At 38.6% G+C, this 8,145-nt stretch overlaps 1 long non-coding RNA gene across 1 annotated transcript in view; it reads right to left on the reverse strand.

Annotated features, from left to right (window-relative positions):
* LOC111545075 overlaps window positions 1–7,552 on the reverse strand; it is a 137,417-nt gene extending 129,865 nt beyond the window's left edge. Inside the window, exon 1 of the long non-coding RNA XR_002732333.1 lies at window positions 7,470–7,552. This is a non-coding gene — a long non-coding RNA (uncharacterized LOC111545075). The remainder of the gene's footprint in view (window positions 1–7,469) is intronic.
* Between the last annotated feature and the right edge of the window lie 593 nt (window positions 7,553–8,145).

The following is an 8,145-nucleotide window of genomic DNA, read 5'->3' on the forward strand; positions in this document are numbered from 1 at the left end:
GGTCTACACAGGACTAAGTTCTGTCACTGTGGTGGCATTGGTGAGTGCTCTCAGTACCATGCAGTGCCTGCCAGTGGGCGTGTCTTCATCAGAAGTTCTCACCACTGTGGGGTGAGAACTTGCTTTCCTAGTTTTCCACCTTCATCTTCATGCATTGTGAACCAAAGGATTTGCACCCCTTCTCTGACATTTTGCTGAGTTCTATACTAACTACACAGAATACCACCAGCAAGTACCTCCCTCAGAGGGTAGGACATGATAGTGTGATGGTTAAAGCCCACAGGCCAGGTACTGGGTGGGACCAGTAGATCAGAGAACCGACTTCAATTCCATTAGAGTTTCTAGATCTGAAATACTGCAACAGATAATCTATACCAGTGGCACCCAACTTTCCTGGCTTCAGGGAATGGTTTCATGGACAATTTTTCCACAGATGCGGGTAGAGGAGGGATGATTGGGAATGAAACTGTTCCACCTCAAGTCATCAGGCATTAATTAGATTCTCATAAAGAGTGTACAACCTAGATCCCTCACATGTGCAGTTCACAATAGAGTTTGTGCCCCTATGAGAATCTAATGCCACTGCTGATCTGACAGGAGATGGAGCTCAAGCGGTAATGCTCACTCGCCACCACTTACCTCCTGTTGTGTGCCTCGGTTCCTAACCACAGACTGGTGCCAGTGCCAGGGGTTGGGGACCCCTGATCTATACTACATGTTTGGAAGAGAAAGGAAACAAAGCCATAGAAACCCGACACGTCCATTCATCATGGATTGACATAAAATATATTATTAAGCAAAAATTTCTATCACGAAAAAACAATTTGCAAAATAGAATGATGGTGGGTGTTTATTCTAAATTTTTTATTTGCTTTTATGGCTAACTGTAGTCAATATTTTTTAAATCCCAACATTGTGTGGGAAAATTTTAGAGTAATAACTTGACATAGAAAAATACCTTAAGAACCCTGCCCATTTCCATATTTTATAAACAAGAAACTAAGGTCTGACCAAATTAATGAAATAAAGCAAGAAAACAAGGTTAGAAAAAAGAAATTAAAAAGAAATGAACAGAACCTCCAAGAAATATGGGACTATGTGAAAAGACCAAATCTACGTTTCATTGGTGTACCTGAAAGTGATGGGAAGAATGGAACCAAGTTGGAAAACACTCTTCAGGATATTATCCAAGAGAACTTCCCCAACATAGCAAGGCAGGCCAACATTCAAATTCAGGAAACACAGAGAACGCCACAAAGATACTCCTCGAGAAGAGCAACCCCAAGACACATAATTGTCAGATTCACCAAGGTAGAAATGAAGGAAAAAGTGTTAAAGACAGCCAGAGAGAAAGGTTGAGTTACCCACAAAGGGAAGCCCATCAGACTAACAGTGAGCACATCTCTCAGCAGAAACCCTACAAGCCAGAGGAGAGCAGGGGCCAACATTCAACATTCTTAAAGAAAAGAATTTTCAACCCAGAGTTTCATATCCAGCCAAACTAAGCTTCCTAAGTGACGGAGAAATAAAATCCTTTACAGACAAGCAAATGCTGAGAGATTTTGTCACCACCAGGCCTGCCTTACAAGGGCTCCTGAAGGAAGCACTAAACATGAAAAGAAACAACTGGTACCAGCCACTGCAAAAACACACCAAATTGTAAAGACCATCAATGCTAGGAAGAAACTGCATCAATTAATAGGCAAAATAACCAGCTAACATCATAATGATGGGATCAAATTCACACATAACAATATTAACCTTAAATGTAAATGGGCTAAATGCCCCAATTAAAAGATACAGACTGGCAAATTTGATACAGTCAAGACCCATCAATGTGCTGTATTCAGGAGACCCATCTCACGTGAAAGAGGCACATAGGCTCAAAATAAAGGCATGGAGGAAGATCTACCAAGCAAATGGAAAACAAAAAAAAGCAGGGGTCGCAATCCTAGTCTCTGATAAAACAGACTTTAAACCAACAAAGACCAAAAGAGACAAAGAAGGCCATTACATAATGGTAAAGGGATCAATTCAACAAGAAGAGCTAACTATCCTAAATATATATGCACCCAATACAGGAGCACCCAGATTCGTAAAGCAAGTCCTTAGAAACCTACAAAGAGACTTAGGCTGCCACATGATAATAATGGCGACTTTAACACCCTACTGTCAATATTAGACAGATCAACGAGACAGAAGGTTAACGAGGATATCCAGGACCTGAACTCAACTCTGCAACAAGCAGACCTAATAGACATCTACAGAACTCTCCATCCCAAATCAACAGAATATACATTCTTCTCAGCACCACATCACACTTATTCTAAAATTGACCACGTCATTAGAAGTAAAGCACTCCTCAGCAAATGTAAAAGAACAGAAATCACAAAAAAACTGTCTCTCAGACCACACTGCAATCAAATTAGAACTCAGGATTAAGAAACTCACTCAAAACCACACAACTACATGGAAACTAAACAACTTGCTCCTGAATAACTACTGGGTAAATAATGAAATGAAGGCAGAAATAAAGATGTTCTTCGAAACCGGTGAGAACAAAGACACAACATACCGGAATCTCTGGGATACATTTAAAGCAGTGTGTAGAGGGAAATTTAGAGCACTAAATGTCCACAAGAGAAAGCAGGAAAGATCTAAAATTGACACCCTAACATCACAATTATAAGAACTAGAGAAGCAAGAGCAAACACATTCAAAAGCTAGCAGAAGGCAGAAATAACTAAGATCAGAGAAGAACTGAAAGAGACAGAGACACAAAAACACCTTCAAAAAATCAATGAATTTAGGAACTGGTTTTTTGAAAATATCAGCAAAATTGATAGACCACTAGCAAGACTAATAAAGAAGAAAAGAGAGAAGAATCAAATAGACACAATAAAAAAATGATAAAGGGGATATCACCACTGATCCCACAGAAATACAAACTACCCTCAGAGACTACTATATATACCTCTGGGCAAATAAACTAGAAAATCTAAAAGAAATGGATAAATTCCTGGACACATACACCCTCCCAAGAGTAAACTAGGAAGAAGTTGAATCTCTGAATAGACCAATAACAGGCTCTGAAATTGAGGCAATAATCAATAGCCTACCAATCAAAAAAAGTCCAGGACCAGATGGATTCACAGCTGAATTCTACCAGAGGTACAAAGAGGAGCTGGTACCCGTCCTTCTGAAACTATTCCAATCAATAGAAAAAGAGGGAATCCTCTCTAACTCATTTTATGAGGCCAACATCATCCTGATACCAAAGTCTGACAGAGACACAACAAAAAAAGAGAATTTTAGACCAATACCCCTGATAAACATCAATGCAAAAATCCTCGATAAAATACTAGCAAACTGAATCTAGCAGCACATCAAAAAGCTTATCCACCAAGATCAAGTGGGCTTCATCCGTGGAATGCAAGGCTGGTTCAACATATGAAAATCAATAAATGTAATCCATCACATAAACAGAACCAACAACAAAAATCACATGATTATCTCAATAGATGCAGAAAAGGCTTTTGACAAAATTCAACACCCCTTCATGCTAAAAACCCTCAATAAACTAGGTATTGATGGAATGTATCTCAAAATAATAAGAGCTATTTATGACAATCCCACAGCCAATATCATACTGAATGGGCAAAAACTGGAAGCATTTCCTTTGAAAACAGGCACAAGACAAGGATGCCCTCTCTTACCACTCCTATTCAACATAGTATTGGAAGTTCTGGCCAGGGCAATCAGGCAAGAGAAAGTAATAAAGGGTATTAAATTAGGAAATGAGGAAGTCAGATTGTCCCTGTTTGCAGATGACATGATTGTATATTTAGAAAACCCCATTGTCTCAGTCCAAAATCTCCTTAAGCTGATAAGCAACTTCAGCAAAGTCTTAGGATACAAAATAAATGTGGAAAAAACACAAGCATTCCTATACATCATTAACAGACAAACAGAGGGTCAAATCATGAGTGAACTCCCATTCACAATTGCTTCAAAAAGAATAAAAAACCTAAGAATCCAACTAACAAAGAGTGTGAAGGACCTCTTTAAGGAGAACTACAAACCACTGCTCAACAAAATAAAAGAGGACACAAACAAATGGAAGAATATTCCATGCTCATGGATAGGAAGAATCAATATCGTAAAAATGGCCACACTGCCCAGAGTAATTTATAGATTCAATGCCAACCCCATCAAGCTATGAATGGCTTTCTCCACAGAATTGGAAAAAAAACTGCCTTAAAGTTCATATGGAACCAAAAAAGAGCCTGCATTGCCAAGACAATCCTAAGCCAAAAGAACAAAGCTGGAGGCATCATGCTACCTGACTTCAAACTATACTACAAGGCTACAATAACCAAAACAGCATGGTACACCAATGGGACAGAACAGAGGCCTCAAATAACACCACACATCTACAACCATCTGATCTTTGACAAACCTGACAAAAACAAGAAATGAGGAAAGGATTCCCTATTTAATAAATAGTGCTGGGAAAACTGGCTAGCCATATGTAGAAAGCTGAAACTGGATCCCTTCCTTACATGTTATACAAAAATTAATTCGAGATGGATTAAAGACGTAAATGTTAGACCTAAAACCATAAAAACCCTAGAAGAAAATCTAGGCAATGCCATTCACGACATAGACATGGGCAAGGACTTCATGACTAAAACACCAAAAGCAATGGCAACAAAAGCCAAAATAGACAAATGGGATCTAATTAAACTAAAGAGCTTCTGGCCAGCAAAAGAAACTACCGTCAGGGTGAACACGCAACCTACAAAATGGGAGAAAAATTTAGAAATCTACCCATCTGACAAATGGCTAATATCCAGAATCTACAAAGAACTCAAACAAATTTACAAGAAAAAAAAGAAAAAGACCCCATCAAAAAGTGGGCAAAGGATATGAACAGACACTTCTCAAAAGAAGACATCTATGTGGCCAACAGACACATGAAACAATGCTCACCATCACTGGTCACTAGGGAAATGCAAATCAAAACCACAATGAGATACCATCTCACGCCAGTTAGAATGGCAATCATTAAAAAGTCAAGAAACAACAGAGGCTGGAGAGGATGTAGAGAAGTAAGAACACTTTTACACTGTTGGGCGGGGGGAGTGTAAATTAGTTCAATCATTGTGGAAGACAGTGTGGTGATTCCTCAAGGATCTAGAACTAGAATTACCATTTGACCCAGCAATCCCATTACTGGGTACATACCCAAAGGATTATAAATCATGCTACTATAAAGACACATGCACATGTATGTTTATTGTGGCACTATTCACAATAGCAAAGACTTGAAACCAACCCAAATGTCCATCAATGATAGAATGGATTAAGAAAATGTAGCACATATGCACCATAGAATACTATGCAGCCATAAGAAAGGATGAGTTCATGTCCTTTGTAGGGACATGGATGAAGCTGGAAACCATCATTCTCAGCAAACTATCACAAGGACAGAAAACCAAACACTACATGTTCTCACTCATAGGTGGGAATTGAACAATGAGATCACTTGGACACAGGGCAAGGAACATCACACACCAGGGCCTGTCGCGGGGCTGGGGAGCCGGAGGAGGAATAGCATTAGGAGAAATGCCTAATGTAAATGATGAGTTGATGGGTGCAGCAAACCAAGATAGCATATGTATACCTCTGTAACAAACCTGCACATTGTGCACATGTACTCTAGAACTTAAAGTATGATAAAAAGAAAAAAGGAAAGAAAGAAAGAAACTAAGGTCTACAGGGTGTTAAGTAACTTGTGGTTTAGTCAAGAACTAAATTTTCCCTTTCACTATATACTCGACATTTCTCTTGCAAGGAATTCCTTTATTGCTCAGCATATAAAGGTGTGTAATCCTCCAAAGATCTCAACAATTTCTGGCAGTGAGCCATTTTAATTCTGAACTCATCAAACCATCTCTGTTTTTTTATAACATAGATAAATCATGAGAGATATTTCTATAATAAATAAAGCAATTACTCCTCTACTCCCAAAATGCATGGTACCAACTCATGGCCATTGGGCATTTTTTAAAATTCTAGCTGTGTTGTTCTGATTCCAATTATACACAGTTTTTTAAAAGTCTTTGCATATAAGAAATCTAAGCCAGAAAAAAATTTTGTTAGCTTTAAATAGGAGATGAAAAAGATTCTTAGAATGACCTAGTATGTCCCCAAACACTCTAGAATAGCATCGTTAAATATCACTGCCAAACAAGTTTTAAGGAATGATGTCCTTAAAGTCATTCATGAACATCTCAAAGAATTAAGAAATGGGTGAATTCCTTGTCTAGATTCCCATTAAAGAAAACTCTAGCTATAATTACGGTCTTTTTTCAGACAGATAGAAATTGATTAATTCACTTCTGTCAGAATTAAATGTGTGGGCACAGGAGGCATCAGGCTTAGGTTGGAATTATGGAATCTCAGCACTAAAGCATCTAATTTAGTGACCTCAGGCGTTTCTCTCAGTTTCTTCAACTGTAAAAGGAGTAATAATAGCAACTTCCTCTCAGGATGAGTGTGAAGACTAAAGGAGTCATCTGTAAGTGCAATAGGTTGAATTGTGGTCCCCTTTTCCCAAAATGTATGTTGAGGTCCTAACTCCTAGTCCCTGTGATTGTGACCTGATTTGGGGAAATAGAATCTTTGCAGATGTAATCAAAATAAGATGAGATCATTCTGAATTAGAGTGGGCCCTAATCCAAAATGACTGGTGTCCTTATAATAAAAGAAAACATACACAGGGACGAACATCATGTGAAGATGGAGGCAAAGATTGAAATGATGGTGCCACAAGCCAAGGAATGCCAGAGGCTACCAGAAAACCAAAGAGGCAAAGAAGTATCCTCCCCTAGAGATTTTGGAGGGAAATTGGCTCTGTTGATGCACTCGTTTTGGTCTTTAAGCCTCCAGAGCTCAGAAAATAAATTTTGGTTGTTTTAAGCCACCCAATTTGTGGCATTGGGTTACAACAGTCCTAGCAAACTAATGCAGGAAGGTTCTAACATAGAGCTCAGCACATAATAAGAGCTCAATAAACTATTATTATTACTACTACTCACGAGTGATGTTATATCAAGGTGTCAATAGAAAAAAAGAGTGATGTATGTTTTGCTTTACACAGCAAGGGATAAAGATCTGTTATAGATCATATCATAAGATTCAGGACCTTTCTTTAACACAGATTTCTTGGAGGGCCCTACACTACACCTTATTTTGTAATCTGAAAGTTGTATAAGTTTCAGGCCCCACAAAACCATGACCCACTCCTTCCTTTGACAGTTTGGAATTCCGGACTTTGAATCTTGCTGTTTCCAGTAAAAGCAGGGGCAAGCTGCCTTTTCCCTGCTTTCAAGACTTATGAAATCTTATGGCCCTAGCCTTGCCCTTGCTGTCTCTTGTGAAGCTGCAGCTCTTTAATCACTTACCAGTACCATGGGTAGGAGCTAAAACTCCTGGTTTGTTTGGTGTCCTTGCCTCGGAGTCTCATGAACTTGCTTCACTGACTCCTGTAAGAGAAAAGTAAAATGGTCCACAGAGAGTCAACTTTTCAGCCTCCAGTGCTCTTAAGATTTGTCTCATTTCATCGAAGAAATACTACTATGAGTCTGTTGTTATGTAGTATCAAGGTCTGGAGAATCCCTTTTGGCCCATATTTTCCCAGCAAATCTATTTCTAGCTCATTCTCAAATTCTTATAACCATCATTCCCCCAAAACTACCAATGCTGCTCTACAAGAAGTGCTAGATTCCACAGTTATGTAGAAAATTCACGTATCTGTTTGTGGCTGCAGGCCCTTAGCTAAAACAAACTGCTCCCCCTTCAGAGGACCATTAAACATTTAATATATAGAAACTCCTTCAGAACTAAGCAAATGGATATAACTACCCTTCGGTTTCTCACAGGCTTTCAAGGGGATGATTATTTTGTTTTTTTTTAAAAAAAGGTTAAATTTGGATTTTCACAGAGTTTTCTTAAAGCAGGTTGCATTTGCCCAGAAGCTCTGAGAAGAAATATTTATGAGTGTCTATCTTGCTTATTAAGGGAATACACATGGATATCATTAAAAATATGTAGAAAAGTTTGGGGATGAATTGTTAAGAC

The sequence above is a fragment of the Piliocolobus tephrosceles genome, chromosome 8 (genome assembly GCF_002776525.5).
Source record: "Piliocolobus tephrosceles isolate RC106 chromosome 8, ASM277652v3, whole genome shotgun sequence".
Classification (NCBI taxonomy): Eukaryota; Metazoa; Chordata; class Mammalia; order Primates; family Cercopithecidae; genus Piliocolobus; species Piliocolobus tephrosceles.